The sequence below is a fragment of the Aristolochia californica genome, unplaced genomic scaffold (assembly GCF_029961685.1).
Source record: "Aristolochia californica isolate CCGP_79_NKW_82.1479 unplaced genomic scaffold, dmAriCali1.0.hap1 SCAF_12, whole genome shotgun sequence".
In the NCBI taxonomy this organism is placed as follows: Eukaryota; Viridiplantae; Streptophyta; class Magnoliopsida; order Piperales; family Aristolochiaceae; genus Aristolochia; species Aristolochia californica.
Window position 1 is genome coordinate 5102574 of NW_027181793.1, and position 12017 is coordinate 5114590.

Below are 12017 nucleotides of genomic sequence, written 5' to 3' on the forward strand. Positions count from 1 at the left end.
CAATGTTTAGATTTAAGAAAAAAGTGTAAATCTAAAATGGAGATTCATAATGCACTAATGTAGAGAGAGATAATTCCAAAGAGTGTCTGTAATTTTTAGGGATTGTAAGCTCTTTTTAGTTTTGATATCTCAGGTTTTGCAATCATCTGGAAAAAGGGGGGGGGGGGGGGGGGGGGAGGACATTTAACTGAGTGTTGACACCCAATCCATAAGTCATTTATTACTAAAATATAGGATGCTACACATGATCAATCACTTTAAAATTATCTATGATTGTTAGGTCAGCTTTTATCAAAGAGGCAAAATAATGGCTTGTTTGACTCGCTTAAATATCCCATCGCACGTTCACTTCAGAATTTAATGAGCCTTTTTTATTATCTTTAAAGGCTTTGGATACATAGGTCATTTGCATCTTTAACATGTTTCAAACATGCATATCCATTTTTAAAACATGTGCGGAAGAAATCTCTTTCTTGTAGAATTCCAAGCTATGAGGGTTGAACTAGAGAAATTTCCGAAACTTGGATAACAAAACTTTTGTGTTCATTTTTGGTGTGTGAATAAATTTTCTATACTTACATTTTTTATTGTTTTAAATATTTTCCATACATAAGCTCCAAAATTTTTATTTTGTTGTGATCTATTTGCCTTTTTTTCTTTACTGGGTAAAGGGAGAGCGAAAACTCAAAGAGTTGATTTAAGAAAAAAGTGTATATCTAAAATGGAGATGCACAATGGACCAATGTAGAGAGATATAATTCCAAAGAGTGTCTATAATTTTTAGGGATCGTAAGCTCTTTTTAGTTTTTAGATATCAGGTTTTGCAATTGTCCGGAAAAAAGGGGGAGGTGGGGGATTTTTAAGTGAGTGTTGACTCCAAATGCATAAGTCATTTCTTATAAAAATATAGCCCGTTACGCATGAAAAATCACTTTACAATCATCTATGATTGTTAGGTCAGCTTTTTGCAAATGAGCAAAATAATGGCTTGTTTGACTCGGGTAAATATCCCACCGCACGTTCCCTTGAGGAATTAATGAGCGTTTGTTATTCTATTCAAAAGCTTTGGATCCATAGGTGATTTGCATTTTTAACATGTTTTAAGTATGCGTATCCATTTTTTAAACACGTGTAGAAAAAATCTTTTTCTTGTAAAATTCCAAGCAATCACGGTTGAACTAGTGGAATTTCCCAAACTTGGATAACAAAAATTTTGTGTTAATTTGTGGTGTGTGAATAAATTTTATTTACTTCCATTTGTTAATGTTTAAAATTTTTTCCATACATAAACTCTAAAATTTTCATTTTGATGTGATCTATTTGCCTTTTTTGGTTTACGTGATGAAGGGAGAGTGAAAACTCAATGTTTTGATTTAAGAAAAAAGTGTACATCTAAAATGGAGATGAAAAATGCACAATTGTAGAGAGAGATAATTCTAAAGAGTGTTTATAATTTTTAGGGATTGTAAGCTCTTTTTAGCTTTTATATCTCAGTTTTTGCAATTGTCGGGAAAAAATGGGGAGGCGGGGGATTTTTAACTGAGTGTTGACGCCCATTCCATATGTAATTTCTTAAAAAAATATAGCCCGTTACGCATGATAAATCACTTTACAATCATTTGTGATTGTTAGGTCAGCGTTTTGCAAACGGGCAGAAAAATGGCTTGTTTGACTCGGGTAAATATCCCACCGCTTGTTTACTTGAGAATTTAATGAGTGTTTGTTATTCTTTTCAAAAGCTTTGGAACCATAGGTCATTTGCATCTTTAACATGTTTCAAGCATGCATATCCATTTTTAAAACACGTGTAGAAGAAATCTCTTTCTTGTAAAATTCCAAGCTATCAGGGTTGAACTAGTGGAATTTCCCAAAGTAGGATAACAAAAATTTTGTGTGTATTTGTGGTGTGTGAATATATTTTATTTACTTACAGTTTTTATTGTTTTATATTTTTTTCTTATATAAACTCTTAAATTTTCATTTTGTTTTGATCTATTTGCCTTTTTTGTTTACGTGATGAAGGGAGAGCGAAAACTCATAGTTTTGAATTAAGAAAAAAGAGTAAATCAAAAATGGATATGCACAATGCACAAATGTTGAGAAAGATAATTTCATAGAGTGCCTGTAGTTTTTAGGGATTGTAAGCTCTTTTTAGCTTTTATACCTCAGGGTTTGCAATCGTTGGGAAAAAATAGGGAGGCGGGGGATTTTTAATTGAGTGTGGACTCCCAATCCATAAGTTATTTCTTACAAAAATATAGCCCATTACGCATGATAAATCACTTTACAACCAACTATGATATTTAGGTCAGCTTTTTGCAAACGGGCAGAAAAATGGCTTGTTTGACTCAGGTAAATATCCCACCGCACATTCACTTGAGAATTTAATGAGCATTTATTATTTTATTTAAAAGCTTTGGATCCATAGGTTTATTGAATCTTTAACATGTTTCAAGCATGCATATCCATTTTTAAAACACGTGTAGAAGAAATCTCTTTCATTTGAAAATCCAATCTATCAGAGTTGAACTAGTGGAATTTCCCAAACATGGAAAACAAAAATTTTGTGTTCATTTGTGGTGTGTGAATAAATTTTATTTACTTACAAATTATTATTGTTTTAAATTTTTTCTATACATAAACTCTAAATTTTTCATTTTGTTGTGATCTATTGGCCTTTTTTTTTACGGGATGAAGGGAGAGCGAAAACTCAAAGTTTTGATTTAAGAAAAAAGTGTACATTTAAAATGGAGATGCACAATGCACATAGGTAGAGAGAGATAATTCCAAATAGTGTCTGTAATTTTTAGGGATTGTAAGATCTTTTTAGTTTTTATATCTTGGGTTTTGCAATCATCGGGAAAAAGGGGGATGTGGGGGATTTTTTACTGAGTGTTGACTCCAATTCCATAAGTCATTTCTTACAAAAATATAGCACATTACGCATGATAAATCACTTTAGAATCATCTATGATTGTTAGGTCAGCTTTTTGAAAACGGGCAAAATAATGGCTTGTTTGACACGAGAAATATCCCACTGGACGTTCACTTGAGAAATTAATGAGCATCTGTTATTCTCATTAAAAGCTTTGGATCCATAGGTCATTTGCATCTTTAACATGTTTCAAGCATGCATATCCATTTTTAAAACACGTGTAAAAAAAATCTCTTTCTTGTAAAATTCCAAGCTATCAGGGTTGAACTAGAGGAATTTCCGAAACTTTTAGAACAAACCTTTTGTGTTCATTTCTGGTGTGTGAATAAATTTTCTTTACCTACATTTGTTCTTGTTTTGAATTTTTTCCTTACATAAACTCTTAAATTTTCATTTTGTTGTGATCTATTTGCCTTTTCTGTTTACGAGATGATGGGAGAGCGAAAACTGAAAGTTTTGAATTAAGAAAAAAGAGTACATCTAAAATGGATATGCAAAATGTACAAATGTTGAGAGAGATAATTCCAAAGAATGTCTATAATTTTAAGGGATTGTAAGCTCTTTTTAGTTTTTATATCTCAGGTTTTGCAATCGTCGGGAAAAAAGGCGGAGGTGGGGGATTTTTAATTGGGTGTTGACTCCCAATTCATAAGTCATTTATCACAAAAATATAGCCCATTACGCATGATAAATCACTTTACAATCATCTATAATTGTTAGGTTAGCTTTTTGCATACGGGCAAAATAATGGCTTGTTTCACACGTGTTAATATCCCACCGCACGTTCACTTTAGGATTTAATAAGCGTTTTTCATTCTCTATAAAACTTTGGATCCATGGGTCATTTACATCTTTGACATGTTTCAAGCATGCATCTCCATTTTTAAAACACTTGTAGAAGAAATCTCTTTCTTGTAAATTCCAAGCTATCAGGGTTGAACTAGTGGAATTTCCCAAACTTGGATAACAAAACTTTTTTGTTCAATTGTGGTGTGTAAATAAAATTTCTTTACTTACATTTGTTTTCATTTAAAATTTTTTCCATGCATAAACTCTAAAATTTTCAATTGTTGTGATCTATTTGCCGTTTTTTATTTACATGATGAAGGGAGAGCGAAAACTCAATGTTTTGATTTAAGAAAAAAGTGTACATCTAATATGGAAATGCACAAATGTAGAGAGAGATAATTCTAAACAGTGTCTGTAATTTTTAGGGATCGTAAGCTCTTTTTAGTTTTTATATCTCAAATTTTGCAATCGTCGGGAAAAAAGGGGGAGGCGGGGGATTTTTAACTGAGTGTTGACTCCCAATTAATAAGTCATTTCTTACAAAAATATAGCCCGTTACGCATGATAAATCACTTTATAATCATTTATGATTTTTAGGTCAGCTTTTTGCAAACGGGCAAAATAATGGCTTGTTTTGACTCGGGTAAATATCTTACTGCTCGTTCACTTGAGAATTTAATGAGCGTTTTTTATTCTCTTTAAAAGCTTTGGATCCATAGGTAAATTGCTTCTTTATCATGTTTGAAGCATCTATATCCATTTTTAAAACACGTGTAGAAGAAATCTCTTTCTTTTAAACTTCCAAGCTATTAGGGTTGAACTAGTGGAATTTCCCAAACTTGGATAACAAAACGTTTGTGTTCATTAGTGGTGTGTGAATGAATTTTCTTTACTTACATTTGTTATTGTTTGAAATTTTTCCACACATAAACTCTAAAATTTTCATTTTGTTGTGATCTATTTGCCTTTTTTTCTTTATAGGATGATGGCAGAGCGAAAAGTCAAAGTTATGATTTAAGAAAATAGTGCACATATAAAATGGAGATGCACAATGCACAAATGTAGAGAGAGATAATTCCATAGAGTGTCTATAATTTTTAGTGATTGTAAGCTCTTTTTTGTTTTTATATCTAAGGTTTTGCAATCGTCGGGAAAAAAGGGGGAGGCGGGTGATTTTTAACTGAGTGTTGACTCCAAATCCATAAGTCATTTCTTAGCAAAATATAGCCCGTTATGCATGATAAATCCCTTTACAAACATCTATGATTATTAGGTCAGCTTTTTGGTAATGGGAAAAATAATGGCTTGTTTGAGTCGGGTAAATATCCCACCACACGTTCACTTGAGAATTTAACGAGCATTTTTTATTCTCTTTAAATGCTTTGGATCCATAGGTCATTTGCATCTTTAACTTGTTTCAAGCATGCATATCCATTTTTAAAACACGTGTAGAAGAAATCTCTTTCTTCTAAAATTCCAAACTATCAAGGTTGAACTAGTGCAATTTCCCGAACTTGGATAACAAAACATTTGTGTTCATTTGTGGTGTTTGAATAAATTTTATTTACTTAAATTTTTCAAAGTTTAAATTTTTCATTTTGTTGTGATCTTTTTGCCTTTTTTTGTTTACTGGATGAAGGAAGAGCGAAAACTCGAAGTTTTGATTCAAGAAAAAAGTGTACATCTAAAACGGAGATGCACAATGCATAAATATAGAGAGAGATAATTCCAAAGAGTGTCTGTAATTTTTGGGAATTGGAAGATCTTTTTAGTTTTTATTCTTAGGTTTTCAATCGTCAGGAAAAAAAGGGCGAGGTAGGGAATTTTTAACTGAGTGTTGACTCCCAATCCATATGTCATTTCTTACAAAAAAAGAGCTCGTTACACATGATAAATCACTTTACAATCATCTATGATTGTTAGGTCAGCTTTTTTAAAATGGGCAAAATAATGGATTGTTTGACTCTGGTAAATATCGCACCGCACGTTCACTTGAGAATTTAATGAGCATTTTTGATTGTTTTTAAAAGCTTTGGATCCATTGGTCATTTGCATCTTTAACATGTTTCAAGCATGCATATCAATTTTTAAAACACGTGTAGAAGAAATCCCTTTCTTGTAAAATTCCAAGCTATCTCGGTTAAAATAGTGGAATTTCCCAAACTTGGATTACAAAACTTTTGTGTTCATTTGTAGTGTGTGCATAAATTTTCTTTACATGCATTTGTTATTTTTTTAAATTTTTTCCATACATCAACTCTAAAGTTTTCATTTTGGTGTGATCTATTTGCCTTTTTTGTTTTAGGGGATGAAGGGAGAGCGAAAACTCAAAGTTTTGATTTAAGAAAAAAGTGTACATATAAAATGGAGATGCACAATGCACAAATGAAGGGAGAGATAATTCCAAAGAGTGTCTATAATATTTAGGGATTGTAAACTCTTTTTAGTTTTTATATCTCAGGTTTTGCAATCATCGGGAAAAAAAAGGGAGGAGGAGGATTTTTAACTCAGTGTTGACTCCCAATCCATAAGTCATTACTTACAAAAATATAGCCCGTTATGCATGATAAATCAGTTTACAATCATCTTTGATTGTTGGGTCAACTTTTTTTAAACGGGCAAAAAATTGGCTTGTTTGACTCGTGTAATTATCCCACCGCATGTTCACCTGAGTGTTTAATGTGCGTTTGTTATTCTCTTTATAAGGTTTGGATCCATAGGTCATTTGCATCTTTAACATGTTTCGAGCATGCATATCCATTTTTAAAACACATGTAGAAGAAATATCTTTCTTGTAAAATTCCAAACAATCAATGTTGAACTAGTGGAATTTCCCAAACTTGGATAAAAAAACTTTTGTGTTCATTTGTGGTGTGTGAATAAATTTTCTTCACTTACATTTGTTATTGTTTTCATTATTTTCCATACATAAACTCTAAAATTTTCATTTAGTTGTGATCGATTTGCCTTTTTTTGTTTACGGGATGAAGTGAGATAGAAAACTCAAAGTTTTATTTAAGAAAAAAGTATACATAAAAAATGGAGATGCACAATATAGAAATGTAGAGATAGATAATTCCAAAGAGTGTCTTTAATTTTTTGGGATTGTAAGCTCTTTTTAGTTTTTATATCTCATGTTTTTCAATCGTCGGGAAAAATGGGGGAGGCGGGGGATTTTTAACTGAGTTTTGACTCCCAATACATAACTCAGTTCTTACAAAAATATAGCCCATTACACATGTAAATCACTTTACAATCATCTATTATTGTTAGGTCAGCTTTTTGCAAACGGGCAAAATAATGGCCTGTTTGACTCGGGTAAATATCTCATCGCACGTTCACTTGAGAATTTAATGAGCATGTTTTATTCTCATTAGAAGCTTTGGATCCATAGGTCATTTACATCTTTAACATGTTTCAAGCATGCATATCCATTTTTAAAACACGTGTAGAAGAAATTTCTTTCTTGTAAAATTCCAAGCCATCAGGGTCCAACAAGTGGAATTTCCAAAACTTGGATAACAAAAATTTTGTGTTTATTTGTGGTGTGTGAATAAATTTTGTTTACTTATTTTTTTATTGTTTTAAAATTTTTCCATAGATAAACTCTAAAAGTTTCATTTAGTTGTGATCTATTTGCCTTTTATTGTTTACGGGATGAAGAGAGAGCGAAAACTCAAAGTTTTGATTTAAGAAAAAAGTGTACATATAAGATGGAGATGCACAATGCAAAAATGTAGAGAGATATAATTCAAAAGAGTGTCTGTAATTTTTAGGGATTGCAAGCTCTTTTTAGTTTTTATATCTCAGGTTTTGCCATCATCGGGAAAAAAAGGGGAGGAGGGGGATTTTTAACTGAGTGTTGACTCCCAATCCATAACTCATTTATTACAAAAATATAGCCCATTACACATGATAAATCACTTTACAATCATCAAATATTGTTAGGTCTGCTTTTTGCAAATGGGCAAAATAATGGCCTGTTTGACTCGGGTAAATATCCCATCGCACTTCACTTGAAAATTTAATGAGCGTTTTTTATTCTCTTTAGAAGCTTTGGATCCATAGGTCATTTGCATCTTTAACATGTTTCAAGCATCCATATCCATTTTTAAAACACGTGTAGAAGAAATCTCTTTCTTGTAAAATTCCAAGCCATCAGGGTTGAACTAGTGGAATTTCCCAAACTTGGATTACAAAACTTTTGTGTTTATTTGTGGTGTGTGAATAAATTTTGTTTACTGAACTTTTTTATTGTTTTAAAATTTTTCCATGCATAAACTCTAAAATTTTCATTTAGTTGTGATCGATTTGCCTTTTTTTGTTTACGGGATGAAGTGAGATAGAAAACTCAAAGTTTTAATTTAAGAAAAAAGTATAGATAAAAAATGGAGATGCACAATATAGAAATGTAGAGATAGATAATTCCAAAGTGTGTCTTTAATTTTTAGGGATTGTAAGCTCTTTTTAGGTTTTATATCTCATGTTTTGCATCGTCGGGAAAAAAAGGGGGAGCCTGGGGATTTTTAACTGAGTGTTGACTCCCAATCCATAAGTCATTTCTTACAAAAATTATAGCCCATTACACATGATAAATCACTTTACAATCATCAATGATTGTTAGGTCAGCTTTTTGCAAACGGGCAAAATAATGGCTTCTTTAATTCGTGTAAATATCCCACCGCACGTTCGCTTGAGAATTTAATGAGCATTTTTTATTGTTTTTAAAAGCTTTGGATCCATTGGTTATTTTCATCTTTAACAAGTTTCAAGCATGCATATCCATTTTTAAAACACGTGTAGAAGAAATCTCTTTCTTGTAAAATTCCAAGCTACCTGGGTTGAAATAGTGGAATTTCCAAAACTTGGATTCCAAAACTTTTGTGTTCATATGTTGTGTGTGTATAAACTTCTTTACATACATTTGTTATTTTTTAAAATTTTTTCCATACATCAACTCTAAAATTTTCATTTTGGTGTGATCTATTTGCCTTTTTTTTTTTGCGGGATGAAGGGAGAGCGAAAACTCAAAGTTTTGATTTAACAAAAAAGTGTAAATATAAAATGGAGATGCACAATGCAAAAATTTAGAGAGAGATAATTCCAAAGAGTGTCTATAATTTTTAGTGATTGTAAGCTCTTTTTAGTTTTTATATCTCAGGTTTTGCAATCATCGGGAAAAATGGGGGAGGAGGAGGATTTTTAACTGACTGTTGACTCCCAATCCATAATTCATTTCTTACAAAAATATAGACCGTTACGCATGATAAATCACTTAATAATGATCTTTGATTGTTGGGTCAGCTTTTTTTGAACGGGCAAAAAAATGGCTTGTTTGACTCTGATAAATATCCAACTGCACGTTCACTTGAGAATTTAATAACCATTTCTTATTCTCTTTAAAAGATTTGGATCCATAGGTCATTTCCATCTTTAACATGTTTCAAACATGCATATTCATTTATAAAACTCGTGTAGAAGAAATCTCTTTCTTCTAAAATTCCAAGCTATCAGGGTTGCACTTGTGGAATTTTCCAAACTTGGATAACAAAACTTTTGTGTTCATTTGTGGTGTGTGAATAAATTTTCTTTACTTACATTTGTTATTGTTTTAAAATTTTTCCATTCATAAACTCTAAAAGTTTCATTTTGTTGTGATCTATTTGCCTTTTTTTTGTTTACGTGATAAAGGGAGAGCGAAAACTCAAAGTTTTGATTTAAGAAAAAAGTGTACAACTAAAATAGAGATGCACAATGCACAAGTGTCAAGGGAGATAATTCCAAAGAGTTTCTGCAATTTTTAGGGATTGTAAGCTCTTTTTAGTTTTTATATCTCAGGTTTTGTAATCGTCGGGAAAAAAGGGGGAGGCGGGGGATTTTTAACTGAGTGTTGACTCCCAATACATAAGTCATTTCTTACAAAAAAATATATCCAATTACTCATGTAAATCACTTTACAATCATCTATGATTGTTAGGTCAGCTTTTTGCAAATGGGAAAAATAACGGCTTGTTTGACTCGGGTAAATATCCCACCCCATGTTCACCTGAGAATTTAATGTGCGTTTGTTATTCTCTTTATAAGCTTTGGATCCATAGGTCATTTGCATCTTTAACATGTTTCAAGCATGCATAACCATTTTTAAAACACGTGTAGAAGAAATATGTTTCTTGTAAAATTCCAAGCTATCAGTGTTGAACTAGTGGAATTTCCCAACCTTGGATAAAAAAACTTTTGTGTTCATTTGTGGTGTGTGATTAAATTTTCTTCACTTACATTTGTTATTGTTTTAATTTTTTTCCATACATAAACTCTAAAATTTTCATTTAGTTATGATCTATTTGCCTTTTTTTATTTACGAGATGAAGGAAGCTCAAAGTTTTGATTTAAGAAAAAAGTATACATAAAAAATGGAGATGCACAATATATAAATGTAGAGAGAGATAATTTGAAAGAGTGTCTTAAATTTTTAGGGATTTTAAGCTCTTTTTAGTTTTTATATCTCATGTTCTTCAATCAACGGGAAAAATGGGGGAGGCGAGGGATTTTTAACTGAGTTTTCACTCCCAATACATAAGTCAGTTCTTACAAAAATATAGCCCATTACGCATGTAAATCACTTTACAATCATCTATGATTGTTAGGTCAGTTTTTTGCAAACGGCCAAAATAAGGGCTTCTTTGACTCGGGTAAATATCCCACCGCACGTTTACTTCAGAATTTAATGAGCATTTTTTATTCTCTTTAGAAGTTTTGGATCCATAGGTCATTTGCATCTTTAACATGTTTCAAGCATGCATATCCATTTTTAAAACACGTGTAGAAGAAATATCTTTCTTGTAAAATTCCAAGCCATCAGGGTTGAACTAGTGGAATTTCCCAAACTTGGATAACAAAACTTTTGTGTTTATTTGTGGTGTGTGAATAAATTTTGTTTACTTACATTTTTTATTGTTTTAAAATTTTTCCATGCATAAACTCTAAAATTTTCATTTAGTTGTGATCGATTTGCCTTTTTTTGTTTACGGGATGAAGTGAGATAGAAAACTCAAAGTTTTAATTTAAGAAAAAAGTATACATAAAAAATGGAGATGCATAATATAGAAATGTAGAGATAGATAATTCCAAAGTGTGTCTTTAATTTTTAGGGATTTTAAGATCTTTTTAGTTTTTATATCTCATGTTTTTCAATCGTCGGGAAAAATCGGGGAGGCGGGGGATTTTTAACTGAGTTTTGACTCCCAATACATAACTCAGTTCTTAAAAAAATATAGCCCATTACACATGTAAATCACTTTACAATCTTCTATTATTGTTGGGTCAACTTTTTTTAAACGGGCAAAAAAATGGCTTGTTTGACTCGTGTAAATATCCCACCGCATGTTCACCTGAGAATTTAACGTGCGTTTGTTATTCTCTTTATAAGGTTTGGATCCATAGGTCGTTTTCATCTTTAACATGTTTCAAGCATGCATATCCATTTTTAAAACACATGTAGAAGAAATATCTTTCTTGTAAAATTCCAAACAATCAGTGTTGAACTAGTGGAATTTCCCAAACTTGGATAAAAAAACTTTTGTGTTCATTTGTGGTTTGTGAATAAATTTTCTTCACTTACATTTGTTATTGTTTTCATTATTTTCCATACATAAACTCTAAAATTTTCATTTAGTTGTGATCGATTTGCCTTTTTTTGTTTACGGGATGAAGTGAGATAGAATACTCAAAGTTTTAATTTAAGAAAAAAGTATACATAAAAAATGGAGATGCACAATATAGAAATGTAGAGATAGATAATTCCAAATAGTGTCTTTAATTTTTAGGGATTGTAAGCTCTTTTTAGTTTTTATATCTCATGTTTTTCAATCGTCGGGAAAAATGGGGGAGGCGGGGGATTTTTAACTGAGTTTTGACTCCCAATACATAACTCAGTTCTTACAAAAATATAGCCCATTACGCATGTAAATCACTTTACAATCATCTGTTATTGTTAGGTCAGCTTCTTGCAAACGGGCAAAATAATGGCCTGTTTGACTCGGGTAAATATCTCATCGCACGTTCACTTGAGAATTTAATGAGCATGTTTTATTCTCATTAGAAGCTTTGGATCCATAGGTCATTTACATCTTTAACATGTTTCAAGCATGCATATCCATTTTTAAAACACATGTAGAAGAAATTTCTTTCTTGTAAAATTCCAAGCCATCAGGGTCCAACAAGTGGAATTTCCAAAACATGGATAACAAGACTTTTGTGTTTATTTGTGGTGTGTGAATAAATTTTGTTTACTTAA